The following is a 25,652-nucleotide window of genomic DNA, read 5'->3' as shown; positions in this document are numbered from 1 at the left end:
GTTTTAATTTCTCCATTGAATCTGAATGAGATCCTTGCTGGGTAGAGTCATCTTGGTTTTAAGTTTTTTCCTTTCATCACTTTAAATATGTCTTGCCACTCCCTTCTGGCTTGCAGGGTTTCTGCTGAAAGATCAGCTGTTAACCTTATCGGAATCCCCTTGCATGTTATTTGTTGTTTTTCCCTTGGTATTTTTTCTGTGTATTTAATTTTTCAGTGTTTGATTAATATGTGTCTTGGCATGTTTCTCCTTGGATTTATCCTGTATGGGACTCTCTGTCCTTCCTGGACTGATTGACTATTTCCTTTCCCATATTAGGGTAGTTTTCAACTATGATCTCTTCAAATATTTTCTCAGACCCTTTCTGTTTCTCTTCTTCTTCTGGGCCCCCTATAATTTAAATGTTGGTGTGTTTAATGTTATCCCAGAGGTCTCTGAGACTGTCCTCAATTCTTTTCATTCTGTTTTCTTCTGCTCTGCAGTAGTTATTTCCACTATTTTATTGTTCAGCTCACTTATCCGTTCTTCTGCCTCAGTTATTCTCCTTTTGATTCCTTCTAGAGAATTCTTAATTTCTCATCTTGTGTTGCTCATCATTGGTTGTTTGCTCTTTAGTTCTTCTAGTTCCTTGTTAAACGTTTCTTGTATTTTCTCCACTCTATTTCCAAGATTTTGGATCATCTTTACTATCATTACTCTGAATTCTTTTTCAGGTAGACTGCCTATTTCCTCTTCATTTGTTTGGTCTGGTTGGTGTTTTCCTTGCTCCTTCATCTGCTGTGTGTTTGTCTTCTCTTTTTGCTTAACTTACTGTGTTTGGGGTCTCCTTTTCTCAGGCTGAAGGTTTGTAGTTCCCATTGCTTTTTGGTTTCTGCTCCCAGTGGCTAAGGTTGGTTCAGTGGGTTTTGTAGGCTTCCTGGTGGAGGGGACTGGTGCCTGTGTTCTGGTGGATGAGGCTGGATCTTGTCTTTCTGGTGGGCAGGACTGTGTCCAGTGGTGTGTTTTGGGCTGTCTGTGAACTTAGTATGATTTCAGGCAGCCTCTCTGCTAATGGATGTGGTTATGTTCCTGTCTTGCTGGTTGTTTAGCACGGGGCGTCCAGCACTGGAGCTTGCTGGCCATTGACTGGAGCTGCGTCTTAGCGCTGAGATGGAGATCTCTGGGAGAGCTTTTGCCATTTGATATTATGTGGAGCCAGGAGGTCTCTGGTGGAACAATGTCCTGAATTTGTCTCTCTCAACTCAGAGGCACAGGCCTGACACCGGGCCAGAGCACAAAGACCCTGTCAGCCACACGGTTTCACAGAGCCAAGGATTCCAGTTGAAAGATTACAGCACCCGATGACTCCTGGCCTGGGGCTCTAGGTAAGCCGCTCACAAGGCTTTGGTACAAAGGTCGAAAGCTCAGCCTTGATAGTGTGACACAGGAGATGCTCAGGCCCCAGAGGCGGGAAACCTGGAGCTGGCGGAAGTGACATAAGGCCAGTCGCTGGAGGAGCGCATCTTAGGCTTCTAAAAATGCATCAAGCATCCACTGCATAGAAGTCTGATTTTTTCCTGTTGTAATTCACTTTCCAGTCCTTGCAGATTGGTTCTATTAGGTCACTCTTTTGATGCTCAGCAAGGCGGCTCACTGCTCCAATCGGCAGCTTATTTCCCACCTTAAATGGGAAGGTCTGTTAGTGCTTTAAAATCCGAAAATTTAATGCTATTTTAACATAAAGTTATTATATAACTTTTAAATATAGATTTGGAACATGTACATCTTTATAAAAATTGAAGACAAACTAGCAGTGTAGTTTATTGAAAGTAAGAAAAACTACCTTTGAGATATTTTCAGGGTATCACACAGCATTCCTGCTGTGTTGATCTGAACAGTTTTCCTTTCAATCCGTCTCTACAGGGATACTCTTAGTGTTGAAGAATTTTCTCCACATGGGGCAGTCCACGTTTCTCCTTCTTGGCACATTGCATCGTCTTATCAACACTTTGGTACAAGGTCAGTGTGGATAGTGAGGCATATCAGAGCCTACTCAGTTTTTATCTATTCACAAGGAAAATAAAGTATTTTTGAATATTAGGAAAGTATTATTTTTTGAAGTACTGTTGCCCTCGCTCTGGTGTTGAGGAGATACTACTGCTTTGGATTTTATAAACTACCATAGCAATTGAAGCAGACATATTTCAAATTAACATATTTGTGAAGTGAATAAAGTAGCCATTTATTTCAATAATTTTTGTACAGTTTGTTTATGCTTTTCTTGTTTTTTTTAAGAAGGAAAAGAAAGATAATTGTGTAGACTGAATTGTGTAGAACTGCTTATTTTTTACTCTGCTACTTACCCAATTTAATCACATGATTAAAGTTAAATTTGGAAGAGATTTGTCCTATATTTTCTCTCTGTATTCATGAACCCTCTTTATATCATGAGAAGGAACTTTTAAATAAGTTTTTTCCCCAAAGTAGAAAATATATATTTTTCTAAATTTTCAGCTGAATTGGAATCTTATGAATCAGAAGAACTAATTTTTTTCCTTATATGAGTAGGCAAAAGGGAGGAATGAAAGTAACAAGCCAGGCAGTGATCCAGTGGATCTGCGGCTTCAAGCCTGCAAAGTACTAAAATGCCCATGAGCAGAGGTTGTAATGAAACTTTTCATTCACCTTACCTAACCAGTCTTGCACTTTGGATAACAGCAACCATAAAAGGCCTAAAGCCACTTGGTAAATTCTAGATATAACCTGTCCTGAGAGAATAAGGATTTATCTCTAAAAACAGATGTTTATTTAGACATTGAGTAGACACTAGTGCTAGATATGGTATCAAGTGCTTTGCATAAAAAATCTCGTTTAACTTTCGAAATGACCCTGGATATTGTGTTATCATTTCCATTTTCTAGAAGAGGAAAGTAAGCCCTGAAAATTTTAATACATCATCAGAAATTACACTGCCAGTTTATTGCAGAGCTAGGAATCATATCTAGGTTTATGTGAATCCAAAGTCCATGTTCTTAACCAACCATTTACATTACTAAACTGAGACTAAAGGGTAAAATATTATGAGCAGGTAGTCGTTGTTTAGCAATGATTAATAAAGACATTCCTTGGACATGCTTAATTATTTAATATTATTTATATTGAGTTCATACATGCTAGATTACGTTAATTGTATTAGCATTCTATTTTTACCAATGTGATTAAAACTGAGTGACTCTAGTGGGAAAAGTATAATTGCCTGCTCAAATTCTTAACTAGAAATATGAGATTTAAAAACATGTAAATCAAAACAAATCATTGTTCTCTTAAACCATTTAGTTTTGGAGTAGTTTGTTATATAGCAATAGATAACCAGAATAAAATTTAGTATTGGAAAAGGGGTGATGCTATAAAAAAAAAAATGTGTCTTTGGTTTTGGCATCAAGTTAAGGCAGAAGGAATGGAAGAGCCTTGATCAAACTCTTAAGTGAATAATAGTGAGGATTATGTTACTGGAGATTGGAAAAAACTGCACATGTTGTACAGTTACCAAACCAGTTTCATTTGCCCAATGCACAGCAAGTCAAACACTGAGACCTTTAGGTTCTCAGCAGAGAAAAGTTTTATTCACAAGGCAGCTGAGCAAGGAGAGAGGAGAACAAACCTCAAATCTACCCCTGCAAAGGCAAGGGACTGGGGATATTTATGGGATAAGTAGGGTTGTCTGAGGCATGGGGAGCGTGGGGAAAGGTGATTGGAGACAAGAAAAAGGTGAGGTAACTGTTGTTCTGTGCAGGCACAAGGAAGCTACATGCTTTTCCATGGGAAGCATGTTCAGAAAATGGCTGTGTAAGCATGTTCTGAGGGTGGAGTTTTTGGCCCTCTGAAGTTAAAAGATCACTGGGTAGACCCTCCAGCATGCCCAGTTAGAGGGTTGGTGGTCTTGACCAGTCTTAACAGGCTTGAGCTCAAACTGGACACAGCTGACCCCAAGTTCCTGAAAAACAACTTGGGCAGACATTGTTTAAGCTAGTGATGCTTGGAGGGCATGCAAAGTTTCTGTAACAACAATAACAGTGAGCTTGATCCATGAATGCAGATTACAGTTCATCATTTATCAAGCAAGTTATAGTTTAATGGATCTAACTGATAACTAGCCTTGGTTCCAGTATCCTTGTAGAATGGTTAGTAACATTTTTGCCTCCACTAACAGGAAAATTAGAAGGGTACCTAATGATCTCAGATCTGGATAAGTGATTTTCTAAGAAATTCTGAAATTTCCAACTAACTTCTCTTTTTGCCTAAAATACAATAAATAGAAATGAACTATAAATAAAGTAAATAAAACAGAAAAAATGAAATAAAAGAACTATAATTTGAAAAACAGAAAGCCCACAAACTGTTTAAAGGAATTTTATCCACATTTACTAAAACATGCAAGGACAGTTCAAATATAAAGAGATCCTTGGCAATCCAGTTATCCACGAGCAGAAAGCAGACTGAAGAAGCTACTTGGTTGTAAATATGTGTCATTTCTTATAAAAATGGAAAAAGACTCAGATGGAAGTTTCCCTATCCAATGAAAATATCTCTGAATGCTCATTACTAAATAAATTCCAGTTTCTTTAGCTTCATGTTATCGCCTCTCTTGGTCTATGCTTAAAATATTTTACTACATGTAATTGTTATAAATTACATGTGTATTTTATATCTAAAACTTGTCTGAATTCTTGAAACTAAAAGTCTATAAACAAACTCAAAAAAATTTTTTTCCTCTACCTTTTGTGTAACTTTAACCCAAAGTCTTATTTATTCATGGATTCATGATTTATACAGGATCACACAAAGATGTGTTTGAAGTCTGAACTTACAGTGGGCTCTTTCTCATTTTACAAAGAATTGACCTTGGCCCTAGCTTCATGTTTAGAGATTGGTGTCAATAGAGAAATTAAATTAGGTTTAACTGTTTAATAATAAGTGTTGCTAGAGGTGTGAGGCTATATTGATATGACTGATCAAACACATTTTCCTGTGATAGAAAACGTTTGTATTGCAGTCACATATGTTGATGTGATAAAATCAGTTTTGTTTAGGATGTTCCTGTGTGTTCGTTTCTGCTTCTCATATCCAGTTATTTTCTTCTAAGGTTTAAAACAGAAAGGTCATGGTTAGTTAAACTTCACAATTTCCAAAAAAGTCTCAGAAAACATATCTTTAGCTATCATAAAAATGATAATTTTAAAGATATGGAAGGTATTTTTTTTTATTCTGATAATTATATCTATCTGTCTATGTACCTCTCTACCATCATATAGTTCCTTTAGGTGATTGCAGTTGTGAAGTGCTTTTGCTTAAATGTGCACGTTCTGTGCATCCAGTCTTGTTTATGCCATCATCACAACAACCTTACTGGGTGGACACACAATCCTCCAATTACAATTGAGATATGAAGCCGTTTATAGGTTAAACAACTTACGTAAATCCCTATAGCTAATTATGGAAATAACTCATTTTGGCATTACCATAGTTTCATTTGGATGAGGGATAGTGAAAGGAAAATTAGAAGAACAAGTTACTTGTTATGATCTCTTTACTAATTGAATAAAGGCGCAAATATAAGCAGGGAACGCTTGTTGCACTTGACACTGAGATTTCAATGCAACCAGAATTGTCCTTAAGGCCCAGCAGTTAAAACATTGTAGTCTTTCTTGATCTTCTGGTATCTTGTCAGAGAGGCTTTCACTGTGAAAAGTGTTGAAACAGCTGTGTGTGTGTTTGTAATCTGTTAGGTTGGGGATAGGTTTTTCGCTAGGCAGTACTAAGAGAGACCCGCAATAACAAATTACCCTGTAAAAATGGGTGAGTGAAAACCCCACAAAAAAGGGGGCAATGGTGAATTCTTTCTATATTCTGTGAGTTTACGTTAATCTAGGGACAGATTGTATCACAGCTTCAATTTTTTTAAATTATAGAGCTTAATTTATGTGTGTGTGTGTGTGTGTGTGTGTGTGTGTTTGTGTGGTCGGTTGGTTGGTTTTGGACTGATATTATTGCAAAGAAACATATTCTTTGAACTACAGCACCTTATAAGAAACAATAATAGCAAGTATTTTAGAAGCAAACCTTCAGTTTTTTAGGCTGCCCACTCTCTGTGGTACAATAAGAATCATCTGCTGGTACCAAGTAAAATCAATTCCAGATTTTCTGACCAGAAATCTGAAAAGAACAAGACACGAGAATTCCTTTTCTTTGGCAAAGGAAAGATCATAGTTGCATTTCCACATCAACCCCTTTGCAGCAGAACTGGTCATAATCACAGCATGTCACAGAGGCGCTCAGCTATAGGCTAATCTCCTGGGTGGCTGGATACCTATATTTTTAGAAGGGTGTGAATGTTACTTTAAATTATTTAGCAGTTGGTTGGCTCACATAAGTCTATGCACTTGCATAACACTTCAGCAAGCTGCTCCTATTTAAGTAATATAGAAAGAAATAGTAACAGATTTGACATCATAAGCGTTAATAATCATACTGTTGTACACACAAATACTCATCACTGAAATATCTAGGTTTTTCAGATTTATTTTTCTTAACCTGCTAAAGTGTAAGTATTCAAGTACTACATTCAGTCCCAAATTTTAAACCAAATATTTGATTTCATCAGTAAATTAGAACATTTTCCCTCTCCATATTGTCATAATCTTGGACTTGCCTTAAAAAATAAAATTCCTGCTCAATTTTAAGAATACTTTATTTGCAACGTATTCAAGAAGATATATGTTTTTAAGCATATATTAATGTTAAATTTATTCATCAGTTCTTGGATTGCTCTAATCAAGAACTTGTTCAGGAAGAAATTAAATTCTACAGAGAAAAGATTAGTTCAAATTGTTAAGTGTCATAAAAAATTAGGATAAAACTTAACCAGCTAAAAACTTTTTAAACTTCATTTGAAATTATCTACAACCACATATAAATTTTTTATAAATCAAAATTCTGTACCCTGCTTCTGTGCATCTTAAAAAATTGGTTAAAATATAATTATTTTCAACTAAGCCAAGTATGTTTGCATTACATATTCCAAATACAGAAGTAATCAATGTGCTCATATAGATGTGGGTAGTCAAAATCTTGGTTTATGTTTTTAAACACTGCAGTAATTATGGGGAGATGGAAGGTGTTTGTGAAAATAGCAACTGCAAATTTAAGCAGTTATTGAATGCTTACGATTCATCTAATAATTGTTATATATTATAAGTAAAATTGGGCACGAGGGGGAGTGGTTCCTTTTTGAAGTTACATTTCATTTAAGCTGACATGTCAAATTATATTAATTCTTCCTTTTATGTGTGTGATAGTTTCAGACCATTTTACATTCCCACCAGTAATGCATCAGAGTTCCTATTGCTACACATTCACACCAACACTTGTAATTTTTATTTTTTTTAATAGTGGCCATTCTAAGGATGTGAGATGATATCTCATTGTAGTTTTAATCTGCATTGCACTGATGATTAGTGACGTTGAGCATTGTTTCATATGCTTGATGGCTTGACTATTTTACATTTTCTTTTCATAGTCATCTATTTAATCATCTATTTAGGTTTTTTGACAGTTTTTAAATCAGGCTTTTATTTTTCTGTTGAATTGCATGTTTATATATATAAATATTTAATGTATGATTTTGTTTTGTCTTTGTCAATTTTTTTTTTATTGCAGTAAAATTGCTTTACAACGTTGTGTTAGTTTCTGCTGTACAATGAAGTGAATCAGCTATAGGTATACCTGTATACTGTCCGTCTTGGACCTCCTTCCCCACTTTCCCCACCCTGATCTAGGTCATCACAGAGCACCGAGCTGAGCTCCCTGTGCTATACAGCAGGTTCCCACTAGCTATCTATTTTACACATGGTAGTATATTTACCTCAAACCTAATCTCCCAGTTTGTCCCACCGTCCCCTTTCCCCCCATGTCCACATGTCTGTTCTCTATGTCTACATCTCTACACCTGACATGAAAATAGGTTCATCTGTACCATTTTTCTAGATTCCACATATATGCAGAATATATGATATTTGTTTTTCTCTTTCTGTCTTACATCATTCTGTATGACAGACTCTAGGTCCATCCACATCTCTACAAATGACCCAATTTCGTTCCTTTCTGTGGCTGAGTAATATTCCATTGTATACATGAACCACATCTTTTTTATCCATTCATCTGTCGATGGACATTTAGGTTGTTTCCATGTCCTGGCTATTGTAAATAGTGCTGCAATGAATATTGGGGTACATGTGTCCTTTTGTATTATGGTTTTCTCAGCATATGTGCTCAGTAGTGGGCTTGCTGGGGCATATGGTAGTTCTGTTTTTAGTTTTTTAAGGAACCTCCATACTATTCTCCATAGTGGCTGTATCAATTTACATTCCCAGCAACAGTGCAAGAGGGTTCCTCTTCTCCACACCCTCTCCAGCATTTATTGTTTGTAGATTTTTTGATGATGGCCATTCTGACTGGTTTGAGGTGATACCTCTTTGTAGTTTTGATTTGCATGTCTCTAATAATTAGGGATGTTGAGCATCTTTTCATGTGCCTCTTGGCCATCTGTATGTCTTCTTTGGTGAAATGTCTATATAGGTCTTCCACCCATTTTTAAACTGGGTTATTTGTTTTTTTGGTATTGAGCGACATGAGCTGTTTGTATATTTTGGAGATTAATCCTTTGTCCGCTGCTTCACTTGCAAATATTTTCTCTCATTCTGAGTGTTGTCTTTTCATCTTGTTTATGGTTTCTTTTGCTGTGCAAAAGCTTTTATGTTTTATTAGGTCCCATTTGTTTATTTCTGTTTTCATTTTCATTACTCTAGGAGGTGGCTCAAAAAGATCTTGCTGTGTTTATGTTCAGGAGTGTTTTTCCTATATTTTCCTCTAAGAGTTTTACAGTGTCCTGTATTATATTTAGGTCTTTAATCCATTTTGGGTTTATTTTTGTGTATAGTGTTAAGTAATGTTCTAATTTCATTCTTTTACATGTAGCTGCCCAGTTTTCCCAGCACCACTTATTGAAGAGGATGTCTTTTCTCCATTGTATGTTCTTGCCTCCTTTGTCATAGATTAGGTGACCATATGTGCGTGGGTTTATCTCTGGGGTTTCTGTCCTGTACCATTTATTTATATTTCTGCTTTTGTGCCAATACCATACTGTCTTGATTACTGTAGATTTGTAGTATAGTTTGAAGTTGGGGAGCCTGATTCCTCCAGCTCCGTTTTTCTTTCTCAAGAGTGCTTTGGCTATTTGGTGTCTTTTGTGTTTCCATACAAATTGTAAATTTTTTTGTTTTAATTCTGTGAAGAATGCCATGGCAGTTTGATAGGGATTGCACTGAATCTGTAGATTGCTTTGAGTAGTACAGTCATTTAAATAATAATTATTCTTCCAATCCAAGAACATGGTATATTTATCCATCTGTTTATGTCATCTTTGATTTCTTTCATCAGTGTTTTAAAGTTTTCTAAGTACATGTCTTTTGCCTTCTTAGGTAGGTTTATTCCTAGGTATTTTATTCTTTGTGCTGTGATGGTAAATGGCATTGTTTCCTTGATTTTTCCTTCTGATTTTTTGTTGTTAGTGTATAGGAATACCAGAGATTTCTGTGCATTAATTTTGTATCCTGCAAACTTACCAATTCATTGATTAGTTCTAGTAGTTGTCTGGTGGCATCTTTAGGGTTTTCTATGTACAGTATCTTGTCATCTGCAAACAGTGACAGTTTTACTTCTTCTTTTCCAATTTGTATTCATTTTATTTCCTTTTCTTCTCTGATTGCCATGGCTAGGACTTCCAACGCTATGTTGAGTAAGAGTGACGAGAATGGACATACTAATCTTGTTCCTGATCTTATTGGAAATGCTTTCAGTTTTTCACCATTGAGTATGTTGTTTGCTGTGAGTTTGTCATATATGGCCTTTCTTATGTTGAGGTAGGTTCCCTCTATGCCCATTTTCTGGAGAGTGTTTATCATAAATGGGTGTTGAATTTTGTCAAAAGCTTTTTCTGCATCTATTGAGATGATCATGTGTTTTTTATTCCTTTATTTGTTAATATGGTGTATCATCTTGATTGATTTGCGTATACTGAGGAATCCTTGCATTCCTGGGATAAACCCCACTTGGTCATGGTGTACGATCCTTTTAATGTGTTGTTGGATTCTGTTTGCTAGTATTTTGTTGAGGATTTTGGCATCTATGGTCATTAGTGATATTGGTCTATAATTTTCTTTTTTTGTGTGATATCTTTGTCTGGTTTTGGTATCAGGGTGATGGTGGCTTCGCAGAATGAATTTGGGAGTGTTCCTCCCTCTGCCATTTTGTGGAAGATTTTGAGAAGGATAGGTGTTAGCTCTTCTCTAAATGTTTGATAGAATTCACCTGTGAAGCCATCTGGTCCTGGACTTTCGTTTGTTGGAAGATTTTTCATTACAGTTTCAATTTCATTACTTGTGATAGGTCTGTTTATATTTTCTAATTCTTCCTGGTTCAGTCTTGAAAAATTGTACCTTTCCAAGAATTTGTTCTTTATGGTTGTCCATTTTATTGGCTATGCTTGTTTGTAGAAGTCCCTTATAATTCTTTGTATTTCTGCAGTGTCATTTGTTGTTTCTCCTTTTTCATTTCTAATTTTACTGATTGCGTCCTCTCTCTTCTTTTCTTGATGAGTCTGGCTAAAGCTTTATCAATTTTTTTTATCTTCTCAAAGAACCAACTTTTAGTTTTGTTGATCTTTGATACTGATTTCTTCATTTCTATTTCATTTATTTCTGCTCTGATCTTTATGATTCCTTTCCTTCTGTTGACTTTGGGTTATCTTTGTTCTTCTTTCTCTGTTTGCCTTAGGTGTAAGGTTAAATTGTTTATTTGAGATTTTTCTCGTTTCTTGAGGTGAGATTGAATTGCTATAAACTTCCCTCCTAGACCTCCTTTTGCTGCATCCCATAGGTTTTGGGTCATCGTGTTTTCATTGTCATTTGTTTCTATGTATTTTTTAATTTCTTCTTTGATTTCTTCAGTGATCTCTTGGTTATTTAGTTGTGAACTGTTTAGCCTCCATGTATTTGTGTGTTTTACAGTTTTTTTTTCCTGTAATTGATTTCCAATCTCATAGCATTGTGGTCAGAAAAGATACTTAATACTATTTCAATTTTCTTAAATTTACTGAGGCTTAATTTGTGACCCAAGATGTGATCGGTCCTGGAGAATGTTCCATGTGCAGTTGAGAAGAAAATGTATTCTGCCACTTTTGTGTCGAATGTCCTATAAATATCAATTAAATATATTTGCTGTATCATGTCATTTAAAGCTTCTCTTTCCTTATTTATTTTCTGTTTGGATGATCTATCTATTGGTGTAAGTGGGGTGTTAAAGTCCCCTACTTTTATTGTGTTACTGTCAATTTCTCCTTTTATAGCTTTTAGCATTTGCCTTATGTATTGAGCTGCTCCTATATTGGGTGCATAAATATTTACAATTGTTATTTTCTCCTTGGATTGATCCATTGATCATTATGCAGTGTTCTTCCTTATCTCTTGTAACAGTCTTTATTTTAAAGTCTATTTTATCTGATAAAAGTATTGCTACTCCAGCTTTCTTTTGATTTCCACTTGTGTAGAATATCTTTTTCCATCCCTTCACTTTCAGTCTGTATGTGTTCCCAGGCCTGAAGTGGGTCTCTTGTAGACAGCATATATATGGGTCTTGTTTTTGTATCCATTCAGCCAGTCTGTGTCGTTTGGTGGAGCATTTAATCCATTTACATTCAACGTTATTATCAATATGTATGTTCCTGTTACCATTTTCTTAATTGTTTTGGGTTTGTTTTTGTGGGTCTTTTTCTTCTCTTGTTTCTTCCACCTAGAAAAGTTCCTTTGTCATTTGTTGTAAAGCTGGTTTGATGGTGCTGAATTCTCTTAGCTTTTTCTTGTCTGAAAAGCTTTTGATTTCTCCATCGAATCTGAATGAGATCCTTGCCAGGTAGAGTAATTTTGGTTGTAGGTTTTTCTCTTTCATCACCTTAAGTATATCCTGCCACTCCCTTCTGGCCTGCAGAGTTTCTGCTGAAAAATCAGCTGATAACCTTATGGGGATTCCTTTGAATATTATTTGTTGCTTTTCCCTTGCTGCTTTTAACATTTTTTTTTGTATTTAATTTTTGTTAGTTTGATTAATATGTGTCTTGGCATATTTGTCTTTGGATTTTACCTGTATGGGATGCTCTGCACTTCCTGGAGTCGATTGACTCCTCCCTTTCCCATGTTAGGGAAGTTTTCAACTCTAATCTCTTCAAATATTTTCTCAGATCCTTTCTTTTTCTCTTCTTCTGGGATCCCTATAATTCGAATGTTGGTGCATTTAGTGTTGTCCCAGAGGTCTCTGGGATTGTCTTCAATTCTTTTCTCTTTATCCTGCTCTTCGGCAGTTATTTCCCCCATTCTGTCTTCCAGCTCACTTATTCGTTCTTCTGCCAATGTTATTGTTATTGATTCCTTCAAGTGTATATTTCATTTCAGTTATTGTGTTGTTCATCTGTTTGTTTGTACTTTAGTTATTCTAGATCTTTGTTAATCATTTCTTGTATTTTCTCAATCCATGTCTCCATTGTATTTCTGAGATTCTGGATCATCTTTACTATCATTTCTTTGAATTCTTTTTCAGGTAGGTTGCCTATTTCCTCTTCATTTATTTGGTCTTGTAGATTTTTATCTTGCTCCTTCATCTGTGATATATTTTTTTGTCATCTTATATATATATATATATATATTTTTTTTTTTTTTGATGTGTGGTATTGTGTTCTTGTTGTACTGGTTGTTTGGCTGGGTGCTTCACGTACTGGAGTTTGTAGGCTATTTGGTAGAGCTGGGTCTTGGTGTTGAGATGAGGACTTCCAGGAGACTTCACTCTGATGAATATTCCCTGGGGTCTCAGATTCTCTGTTAGTCCAGTGGTTCATACTAAGAGCTCCCACCATAGGAACTCTGGCCTGACCCCTGGCTCATGAACCAAGATCCTACAAGCTGCGTGGGGTGGCAAAAAAAAAAAAAGAAAAGAAAAGAAAAAAAGGAGCAGAACAATAATAAAGAGTAAAAAATAAAATTAGATTATAAAACTAATAGGTATGTTAGAAAGAATTAAAAAATAAAAATATATATGAAATAACAACCAGAAGGTAAAACAGAACCACAATAGTAAAAAAGAGGAGAAAAGGAAAAAAAAAACCAGAAAAGGTCTTGGCTGTGGGGGATGAGGCTTAGGCAGTGGTGGGTGGTAGGTGGGGCTTATGCTTAGGACTCACAGGGCAGGATAAGGCCCTTTGGGGTGGGGGTGGGGCTTAGGCGTGTCTCTGGCCTTGGAGGGCAGAGGACTAGGTCCAGGACCCCAGGAGGCTCACTGGGCCTGAGTGGGTGAGGGAAACACTAGGTGCATTCCCCCTGATCCTCCGATCCTAGAGAGCCCCTCCCCATTGGCCTCTCTTCTTCTCCCCCCTCCCCATGCCCCTGGGACCCACATGGCCGAAGGGGACCCTGGAAGGCAGGGGACTAGACCGGAAGCCCAACAGGCTTCCCAGGTCTGAGTGGGTGAGGGAAAGGCTCGCAGCACCTCCCCTCATTCTCCCAGCCCTGGCTGGTCCCCGCTGTCCACCTCTCCTCCTCTTACTCCCTCCCTCCCTTCTGTGCCCCTAGGACCCTCACAGCTGGAGGGGGCCTTAGAGGGCAGAGGACCAGGCCTGGGAGCCCAGCAGGCTTCCTGGGGCACAAGTAGGTGGGGGGAAATGCCTGCTGCACCTCCCCTCATCCCCTGATCCCAGAGGGCCCCTCCTGCCCGCCTCTCCTCTTGTTCCCCTGCCTCCCGCCTATGCTCCTAGGACCCACGTGGCCCAGAGGGGTCCTTGGAGGGCGGGGGACTCAGCCTGGGATCCCAGCAGGCTTCCCAGGACCGAGTGGATGGGGGAAATGCCCACCATGCTCCCCTGATCCTCTGGTCTTGGAGAGTCCTTCCCTACCATCCTCCTCATCTTCCCCCCTCCTCCTTCCCTGCCAACCTCTAGGACCCATGAGGCCGGAGGGGGCCCCAGAGAATGGAGGACCAGGCCTGGGAGCCCAGCAGGCCTCCTGGGGCCTGAGTGGGTGGGGGAAACACCTGTCACCCTCCCCTGATCCTCTCCTCTCGGAGGGCCCCTCCCACCTGCCTCTCCTTTCTCCCCTGCCTCCCTCATACCCCCCTAGAACCAAAGCGGCCTGGAAGGGTCCTCAGAGAGCAGAGGAACTGGCCTGGAGGCCTGCAGGCTTCCCGGGGCCCACATGGGCAGGGGAGATGCTAGGTATGCTCCCCCTCATCCTCTGAGCCCCCCGAGGGTCCCTTCAGGCATGGGAACCTCACCTCCATCCCAGCCACCTCTCAGGTGCACCAGTGCTATCCAGCCTCCACTTCTCTTCCCCCCTCACTCCCACCTCATCCTACCCAGTCGCTCTGGGTTTCCTCCCATCTCCTTGGGCGTCGAGGTCCCCCACCAGTATCCAGCAGGCACCCTAGTTGTGGGGAGATGCCATGAGTTTATATTTTGGATATTGAGTCCTTAGCAGATGTACAGTTTGCAAGTATTTTCTCCCATTCTGTAGGTGCCTTTTCACTCTGTTGATAATTTCCTTTGCTGTGCAGAAGCTCTTTAATTTGATGTAATCTTCCATGTCTATTTTCACTTTTGTTGCCTGCACTTTTGGTGTCATATCAAAGAAAACATTGCAAAATCCAATGTCTAGAAGATTTAACCTATGCTTTCTTCTAATAATTTTATTGTTTAATGTTTTACATTTAATTCTCTAATCCATTTTGAATTGATTTTTGTGTATGGTGTAAGACAAAGGTCCAATTTCATTTTCTTCCATGGGGATATCCAGCTTTCCTAACATCATTTGTTGAAGAGACCATCCTTTCCCCATTAATGTAGCCTTAGCACCCTTATCAAAGATCATTTGATCATATTCATGAGAGTTTATTTCCCTTCCCTTGGTCTTTATGTCTGCTTTTATACCAGTGACATACTGTGTTTTGATTACTCTAGCTTTGTAATATGTTTTGATATCAGGAAGTATGATTTGAAGTCAGGACCTGTAAGCTTTGTTCTTCTTTCTCAAGACTGTTTTGCCTATTTGGGGTCCTTTGAAATTTCAAATGGACTTTAAGATTTGTTTCTACTTCTGCAAAAACTGCCACTGGGATTTTGATAAGAATTACATTGAATTTGTAGATTGCTTTGGGTAGTCTGGGCATTTTAACATTAAGTCTTCCAATCCATGAACATGGGATTTTTTCCATTTATTTGTATCTTCTTTAATTTCTTTCAGGAACATTTTATAGTTTTCAGCATACAAGTCTTCTCCCTCCTTGGTTAAGTTTATTCCTAAATATTTTATTATTTTTGATGCTATTGTCAGTGGTAATGTTTTCTTAATTTCCTTTTGAGATTGTTCATTATTAATGTGTAGAAACACAACTGATTTTTGTGTGTTGATTTTATATCTTGCAAATTGGCTGAATTTGTTTATTAGTTCTAACAGGGTTTTTTTTGGTGTGTGTGTACAATGTTTGATATTTTCTATAGATAAGATCATGTCATCTATGAACAGACATAATTTTACTACTCCCTTTCTGATTTGGATGTATTTTATTCCTTATTTTTGCCTAATTGCTTTGGCTAGTACTTCCAGTATTATGTTGAATAGAAAGGGGAAAAGCAGGAAATCTTATCTTGTTCCTGATCTTAGTGGAAAAGCTTCCAGTTTTCCACCATTGAGTACGATGTTAGCTGTGGGCTATTCATATATTGCCTTTGTTTTTTTAAAGAAGTTTCTTCTATTTCTAGTTTCTTTGGTGTTTGTTTTTATTATGAAAGTATGTTGGATTTTGTCAAATGCTCTTTCTGCATCATTTGAGTTAATTGTGTATGTGTGTGTGTGTTTCCCTTCTGTTAACATGGTATATTACATTGATTCTTTGTATGCTTAGTCAATCTTGCATCACAGGAATAAATCCCATTTGGCCATAGGGTATAATGGTTTTAATGTACTGTTTTAAAGCAGTTTGCTAGCACTTTGTTGAAGATTTTTACATCAATATTCATCAAGGATATTGGTCTGTAATTTTCTAATAGTATCTTTGTTTAGTTTCTAGATTTGTTTTCAGGATAGTGCTGGGTCTTAAAATGCATTTGCAAATGTTTCCTCCTTTTCAATTTTTTTTGCAAGAGTTTGAGAAAAATTGGTATTAATTCATCTTTAAATGTTTAGTAGATTTCTCCAGTGGAGGCTGAAGCATCACTGAGCTCTGCTTTGCTGGGAGGTTTTTTATTACAGGCATAACTTTGTTCATTGCACTTTGCTTTATTGGGATTTGCAGATATTGCGTTTTTTACAAACTGAAGGCTTGTGGCAACCCCATATCAAGCAGGTCTGTCAGTGGCATTTTCCAACATTTTCCAACAGCATTTGCTTATTTCATGTCTCTGTGTCACATTTTTTCAAACCTGTGTCACAATATTTCAAACCTTTTCATTATTATTTATATTTGCTATGGTGATCTGTGGTATTTGATATTTCTATTGTAATTGTTTTGGGGTTCCATGAACCATGTTCAAGTAAGACTGAGAACTTAATGAGTGTTGTCTGTGTTCCGACTGCTTCACTGATGAGCTGTTCTCCCATCTCTCTTCCTCTCTTTGGGCCTCCCTATTCTTTGAAAAACAACAATATTGAAAATAAGCCAATTAATGACCATAGAAAGCCTCTAAGTGTTCAACTGAAAGGAAGAATCATACATCTCTCACCTTACATCAAAAGCTAGAGATGATTAAGCTTAGTGAGGAAGGCAGGTTGAAACCCAAGATAGGTCAAAAACTAGGCCTCTTGGGCTTCCCTGGTGGCGCAGTGGTTGAGAGTCTGCCTTCCAATGCAGGGGACGCGGGTTTGTGCCCAGGTTCGGGAAGATCCCACATGCCGCGGAGTGTCTAGGCCCGTGAGCCATGGCCGCTGAGCCTGTGCGTCCGGAGCTTGTGCTCCGCAACGGGAGAGGCCACAACAGTGAGAGGCCTGCGTACCGCAAAAAAAACAAAACCAAAAAAACCCAAAACTAGGCCTCTTGTGTCAAACAGTTAGCCATGCTGTAAACGCAAAGGAAAATTTCTAGAGGGAAATTAAAAGTGTTACTCCAGTGAACATGTGAATGGTAAGAAAGAGAAACAGACTTATTGATAATATAGAGGTTTTAGTGATATTGGTAAAAGATCAAATGAGCCACAACATTCCTTTAAGCCAAAGCCTAATCCAGAGCAAGGCCCTGACTGTCTTCAATGCTGTGAAGGCTGAGAGAGGTAATGAAGCTGCAGAAGAAATGTTTGGAACTAACTGAGGCTGATTTATGAGACTTAAGGAAAGAAGCCATCTCCATAACATAAAAGTACAAAATCAAACAGCAAGTGCTGGTGTAAAAGCTGCAGCAAGTTATCCACAAGGTCTAGTTAAGATAATTAATGAAGGTGGTTACACCAAACAACAGATTTGCAAGGTAAATAAAACAGCCTTGTATTAGAAGAAGAAACCGTCTAGGGCTTTCATAGTTAGGAGAAGTCAATTCCTGGCTTCAAAGCTTCAAAAGACAAGCTGACTCTCTTATCAGGGAGATAATTCAGCTGGTGACTTTTAGTTGAAGCCAGTGCTCATTTATTATTCCCAAAATCCTAAGGCCCTTAAGAACTATGCTAAATCTACTCTGCCTGTACTCTATAAATGGAACAACAAAGCCTAGATGATAGCACACCTCTTTATAGCATGGTTTACTGAATATTTGAAGCCCCCTGTCCTACTGCTCAGAAAAAAAGATTCCTTTCAAAATTTTACTGCTCATTTAAATGCACCTGGTCACCCAAGAGCTCTGATGGAGATGAACAATGAAATCAATGTTGTTTTCATGCCTGCTAACACTATATCCATTCTGCAGCCTATGGATCAAGGAGTAATTTTGACTTTCAAGTCTTATTATTTAAGAAATACATTTTGTAAGGCTATAGTTGCCATAGATATGTTTCCTCTGATGGATCTGGGAAAAGTCAATTGAAAACCTTCTAGAAAGTATTCACCATTCTAGATGCCATTAAGACAATTTCTGATTCATGGCAAAAGGTCAAAATATTGACATTAACAGGATTTGGAGGAAGTCGATTCCAACCCTCATGGATGACTTTGAGTGGTTCAAGACTTAAGTGAAGGAAGTAACTGCAGATGTGGTGGAAATAGCAAGAGAACTAGAAATTAGAAGTGCAGCCTAAAGATGTGACTGAACTGCTGCAATCTCATTGTAAAACTTTAATGGATGAAGAGTTGCTTCTTATGAATGAGCAAAGAACATGGTTTCTTGAGGTGGAATCTACTCGTTGGTGAAGAACCTGTGAAAATCGTTTAAATGATAGCAATTTATTTAGAATATTACATAAACTTAGTTGATGAAGCAGCAACAGGGTTTGAGAGGATTGACCCCAATTTTGAAAGAAGTTCTTCAAGTAAAATGCTGTCAAATGGCATTGCATGCTACAGAGAAATTGTTCATGAAAGAAAAGCCAATTGATATAGAAAACTTCACTGTTGTCTTATTTTATGAAATTGCCACGGTCACCCCACCTGACCTGTCAGCAGCCATCAACATCAAGGCAAGACGCTCCACCAGCAAAACGATTACAGCTCGCTAAATGCTCAGATAATGGTTAGCACTGTTAACAGTAAAGTATTTTTAATAAAGGTATGCACACTGTTTTTTAATACATAATACTATTGTACACTTAATAGACTACGGTATAGTGTAAACATAACTTTTATATGAACTGGGAAACCAAAAAGTTTGTGCGAGTCACTTTACTTTGATACTCATTATACTCATTTTATTGTGGTGGTCTGGAACTGAACCTGCAATATCTCTGAGGTCTGTCTGTACACTTTAAAAACTCAGCATATTTAAGAGAGTTTTGTACCTTGCTTCCTAGACCCTGAAGTTTTTTTACAAATCTATTTTGCATGTGATTTGTACTTTCATGGCAATTTTAAAAGCATCAAGTGTTGGAAGACAGTTTTAAAAACATCAACTTTTAAAGTCTAGCATATTAAATACATTTTAAACTAACCATACTCTTACATCAGGAAAACATTTTGGAATAGACATTGGTGGTTGAAGCAGACTTCAGTTATGAAGTTATGGAAATAATATTTTAATAAGACACTTGATTTTAAAACTGAATGGAATTCTAGTTTTGGTGATAATTTTTAAAGGTCTCTGGTTTAATCTGAGGAAGTAAACCAAAACCAAGTGGAAGCAGATGTTTCTGTTGTGGTAGTGACAAGTGAACAGAGTAGGGAGCCTCCTGGGGGGGAAGGAACACTTCCTTGTGACCTGCTACTCAACAGGCTCTCGGCTCTGTAGATGATGCTCCATATGCCAGCTCATTAAAGGATGCAAATGTTACTTGTGTAAGAATACTGTAAGCAGGGTTTTCCCAAGTTTGTATTCCCATACTGCCAGGGCTAAAAATGGTCCCCCAAGAAAGGGTTCTAAGGTCATAAAAGTTTGGGAAGTTCTTGCTCATTCCATACTCCCCCATTTGTGGGGCCACAGTGCATATCAGTATATTAAAGGCTTATCGTCCCACACTCCACATCCCCACACCCTGGGAAAAAATTTAACTTTGTTTACCTGCATCTGAATCTTTAAAATTTTTTCAATACATCTTGAGGAGCTGTTCTCCTGCAGAACACACTTTGAGAAAAAGTGCTTGAAATATTCCTCCTCAATTCCCCGCTCTTAAGTGAGAACAAAAGTGTGTGGTAGCAAGAATGTTGTTGATCAGGTAACCCTTAGTCGGAAGTGATCCACAGATTTGAAACTGAGTTTGAGCACATCACAAACTTCAAGTTTTTTTTTTTTTTAACAATATTGACAAAATAATGTAAATAAATTTCAAGTCACTCTATTATATTGTAATTTAAAAGGCTTTCAATTGAATCGTTTCTCAGATTTGTAGCGTGAGATATTTAAGAAGTTGGTAAGGGTAAGTGTTTTACAAAAGGATCCTTAGCCTTAGAAACTTCAGAACAGAACTGCTCTGAGGCCACCTGGGCCAGCAGCAAGAGAGGGAAGCAGCCATCTGCACTTTGGGTTTTCTTCTCCTAGTTGTAGTTATTGCTCAGCACTCCAAATGGACATCTAGAGATGGGACCTGGCGATTGAATGCTGACTATCTTTTGTTGGTGGAAGAATCGAGGACAGCAATAATATTACAGGGGCTAAGCAAATAATAGATCCTCAATAAATGTTGATTGAATATATGTGGTGGGAACGTGGGGTATTCAGAGACTAGAATTTTACTTTATGATGATAATGATACTTGTCAAAATTAGTATTAAAACATATACAACCTGTCAATGGAAGGAAATGGGAATTGAACCTAAAAATTAAAATAAGCCACTTTTAGATGTTTTAAGTTAATTCTGGTGATTTTGAACCTGACTTTGTTAGCATGTGTTCCCACATTATAATGAATTCTTGGTGAATACATTAATACTAGGCAGTCAGGAAAAAAAAAGAGCGCATCATAAGCTAGAGTCCTCTGGGTCTCATAAACACCCAAGTATGCTAGGTAGTCAGCATTGGCCAATAGATTTATAAGAATGAAGGTTTATCTTCCCTGCTGCCACCTGTGCCCCTCTTCTTTCTTTTTTATAACGGGCCCACAGTGCAGGATGTACAGTGAAAGCTCTTCTGGCCTATCTTCTCAGTGCCTGCCTGGGAGCAGTGTGGGTAGAGCTACAAATCCGACTTATTTTGTTCAAAGTGTGGCCAGAAGGGTGAAGAGCAGCCTGCAGCAACGACCCGTGCCTGTGACTGGTACTCAGGGTGAGGGGAAGGCACTGAAAAGAAAAAAAGTAAGAGAATCAAGAATGCTGGTAGAATAAAGAGAAAAATCCAGGCCAGTCACATGCTTTGGTTCGGTTCAGTTTACAGACCAGTGCACTGCTCAGGGATGCTAACTACTGGATTCAACCAAGAAGGAGACTTTCCCTCTAGAAGTGTGCAGTCTGTGAAGGGAGAGAAGGCAGAGGGGCGTCCAGAGTGTGGGGGCTCACCTGAGTCTCTGTTTCTTAAGTAGCCAAAAATCACATGGTTTACAAGGTACAAAGTGCTGATAATTTCTTGGTAGATTCTAAAATAAGTTTTAAAACTGGGAACTAGAAATGCTAAAGTGCCCTGAGGCAACATAGACATTATTTGACCTATGTCTACTCTTAACTGGTAAGGATGGAGTTCAGTAAATTTTGAGATTATCCCTGTAGTCATGACATTATTTTATTACACAGAGTGAAAGAAAAAATACTGTCCTTGGGTAGAAAATAAAGCTTCTCTGGTTTATAGGCAAGTCATAGTGACTCTTGAGGTGGTCCCATAAAAAAGATGGGACCTATTATGTGTTTAATATTTTAATTTCCACTTTGAAATTAACAACATTTAAGCTGAGGTATTATTTTTGTTCTTTGATGGAATAAGGTTCTAGAAACTTTATTTAAAGTAGAACAAATGAAGTGTCGCTTTGCTGTTGTTCTCTAATCTCAGGTGGCTCTCTTGCAGTTCATCTGCATCTAGTGACTGAGCCACAGATCTCTGCCCTTTCACCCTGTCAGGAAGCCCAGGTGCTCTCGCCATGGCCCCAAGCTCTCTTACCTAACTGGGCACTGTGACCTGTTTAATGTCCCACTGCCACCAAACCACAGGACCCAGAGTGGATTCTTCATTTCTTACCACCCACCACACCATCTTCTCGTTTCTCTTCCAGTTTTCTCCCACTCAGACATGCATTTTCTTTTCTACTCTTTAAGTATTTATATCTCATCTGCTTGCAACATATTATATAAAATCTTTTTAATGAAATGTAAATATATTTAAGACTTCTGAAATGAAAAATCAATCGAAAGCTAAAAGGAGGTGGAGGTGGGGTAGAAGGAAGAAGCGCATGTGGCCTAAGTACCTCAGCTGCTTCACCTACTGGTGTTTCTAGTCCCACTTCCGAAGGTGCTAATTCAAAGGAGATGATTTCCTGGAATCCTTTTACAGAATCCCCCAGCTGGTGGGGACTTAGGGGCCTATATTCCAGCCTACAAGGGTATGATGTCCACTAAGTGGTTTTGTTCAGGCTCTGCTTAAATACCTCCGTCACCGGAGAACTCACTGCTTCCTGAGACAGTTAACTCTACTTTCAGGTAGTTATGAGAAATTTCTTTCTGGCACAGCTGACCTCACTGTCCATGTAACTTTACTGTTGGTTCTGATTCTGCACTCACTAGATATATAGAATAACTGAACAACTGAAGGTAAAACAACTGAAATCAGCCTTAATGTGTGCCGAGGTGTGTGTGTGTGTGTCTGTGTGTGCACGTTTAAACTTAAAAACCCTGAGTTTATACAACCATTTCTGAATGTCATGATTCCAAATCTTGTACTCTTCTTGGCCCCCCTTTTTTTCCTCTTATGCTTTGATATTTTTTTATATATTTAATTTTTATTTTTATCAAAGCTATACAGGCATATACATTTAAGGAGTCAAACATTTCTAACAAGATTGTTGGTTTTTTTAAAAAGTCTTCCCCATTTTCTCCTGCCCTGAGGCCATCACTTTTAAATGTTTGAACTCATAAATATTTTCCTTTTTCCCTCTGTGTCTCCAACATGCTTGTATTGCTACCTCCCAGTTCTTCAGTTTCCAGCATTAATTTTGGCCTCCCCTATGGAAGATGAAAATTGTGCTCGCTTCCAAATGATTCTTTGCCCTGATTCCATGTACATGTGTCCAGTCCCCCTTATCCTGCTTTAGACATACAGTTTTGTTTGGATCAGTGCTCAGGCTGGAGTCATGTAATATTTCATCATTCCTACATAATCTTTTGTTGCTCTTGGAGATAATAATTGTCTTGTTTTGCTGTTTACCTAGTTATCTATATACTTAGGACTAATTGACCTCTATATTCTTGCCTGGTTGTATGAATTTCTTTGAGTCAGCACAGATACCTTAGATATTCTTTCAGTTTCATGATGAGATCTCTCCCAGAGCGCCAACCTGGGCTGTCCACTTTTCAGGCCTGCTGCAAAGTTATCAATTTGAGATTTCCCTTTACGTTATACCAGGGATTCCTTTAGTCTTTGTTGTGTTGCTTCCCCAATTCTCTGGATCCCACGTCCTTTAAAAAGTTTTATTAAAAAAATTTTAATGGCTGTAGCTTCCTTTGTTTTACAAATATGTGTAAGGAAAATAAAGGAGGGAAAGAGGAAAGAAAAGGTGAAGTAGAATTGGAGGAAGAAAACTTCTATTCTGCCTTTAAACTCGAAGGTCTTGCAAGTTCACAACATCTGTGTTTGGAATGAGACCAATGAATCTAGTCAACTTGGTGGATTGAACACAGGCACTTATCTCCGGTCCTTCCCCAAACTCCTTGGTAGAGCATAAATACAGACCCAGATCACCAGGAATCTAAGGCCCAGGTATCTCTGAGGGCATGGATAAGAAGCAAGACTGAAAAACCACAGAACTGGCTGATAGTCTGTATCAGGAGTAAGCAGACCCTCAGATCACTTCCCCAGCTAAGCAGCAAGGTGACACACTGCCCTACAATATTCTGTTTTCACGTTTGACACTTAGGTATAGAATCCATTGTGAGTTCATTTTTGGATAAGGTCTGTATATGCTTTCATGCAACTCTTACAGTCTCATGTGATTCATAATATTTGAGATCAAACTGTGCATCAAACGTCTTTGATTGAATTTCTTCATGTCTTCTCTGGCATACTGCTCCTTCTCTTACTAATTCACTATTCTCAGTAGTGACTCACTCCAACACTACTGACCCTCATGCATAACTTCACATATATTCAGATCTCTCCCATCATAAAAATCTTTCCCTAATTTCATAAAACTCCATGGAAACCTCACAGCATTTTCCCCATTTCTCATCTAATTTTTCTCAAAGAATATCCTACAGTGCACTTACCATATTGTTTCTCACCTCCTATTAATCACTCAACCCACTTTTACCTGCTTTCAACACTCATTACTCGACTTAAGTCTACTATGCAGATAAATCCAGTCACCAGAGTACCTTTCCAATCTATTGATATATACCTGGTCACATTATTTGTGAATTTAAAATCGTAAAGTTTAAATACATGAAATCCACGCTCATTTGAGTGATTTTAAATACTTTCATGATATCACTTTTTCTCAAATCTATTTCAAAATTCTGTCATGACTCTTTTTCTTTCTTCTGTTTTTTTGTTGCTTATAACACTTCATAATTCTGATAAACCTCCTGTTTATTCCACAGTAGTTCCCACTTCCATGACTTGTTCTAACTGACCTCTCTGCCACAAAATTATTTTCTATTGTGAACTTTCTTCTCAATCTTTAAGATCAAGAAATGTCTTCTTGAGGTGTGTTCTGCCAATTTTAGGTAGTATTAGGTAGCCTTCTTTTATAATTCTGTTCTATTATCTGCCATCGTGATAATGCCATTGGCATTCCTATATTTACATTGCATTGTGTATTTCTTTGGCTGTCTTCTCCTTGAGGCTATTTCAAATTAAGGCCTGTAGTCTACATCACATGTCAGACCCTTTCTCTGAAGGGACAGGTAGTAAATATTTTAGGTTTTGGGGGCCACATTATCTCTGTCACAGCTATCAAACTTTGCCACTGTAGCACAAAACAGCCATAGACAGTACATAAATGAACGACTGTGTTCCAAAAAAATGTTATTTATGGACACTGGAATTTGAATTTCATATATTTTAAAACTATTATGAAATACTATACTTCTTTTGATTTTTTTCAGTCATTTAAAAACATAATCAATTTTGATTCTCATGCCATAAAAAAACAGGTAATAAATTGGTTTAGGCCAGGGTCTTTAGTTTCTTTTATGCATCCTGGCATTTTGCACAAGCCTGGATAATTTGACGTGCTTACAAATATCTATTTAAAGAATGAATAAATGAGATTTTATACTTCTTTTGATTCTTAGGGTCTGCCTAAGATCAAACAAGCAAACAAAATATTTAAATGGTTGAATCAGAGATAAAGTAATTTTCTTTTGAATTGTAGTTCTGCCTTTTAATCGCTTTAAGAGCTATAAATTATTTAGCATAACCTCTCTCCTCAAAAGTATTGGAATGAATAAAGGACAGCATTACATGATTATCTTCATAGACTCAGAAAAAACATTTGACAAGATCAGTACCTTTTCATCATAAAAACACTTAAGAAGCTAAGAATTGAAGGAAACTTCCTCAACCTGATAAGCATATCTACATTTTAAAAAATGCAGCTAGCATTATATTTACATCAAAACTAAGATAACAGCAAAATAAGGATAACCAGTTTCATCACTTCTTTCTGACATTGTGCTGGAGTTTCTAGCCTCGGCAATTAGACAAGAAAATGAAATAAAAGACATCCATATTTAAAAGGAAGCCACTGCGTTATTTCTAATTTCTCCTTCCTTCTGATCAGAGTCTTCTAATAGCACATCAGGTGGTTCTAGAAACAC

The sequence above is a fragment of the Phocoena phocoena genome, chromosome 6 (genome assembly GCF_963924675.1).
Source record: "Phocoena phocoena chromosome 6, mPhoPho1.1, whole genome shotgun sequence".
NCBI classification, from domain to species: Eukaryota; Metazoa; Chordata; class Mammalia; order Artiodactyla; family Phocoenidae; genus Phocoena; species Phocoena phocoena.
The sequence above is the reverse complement of the archived record's forward strand: the minus strand, read 5'-3'. Positions refer to the sequence as shown.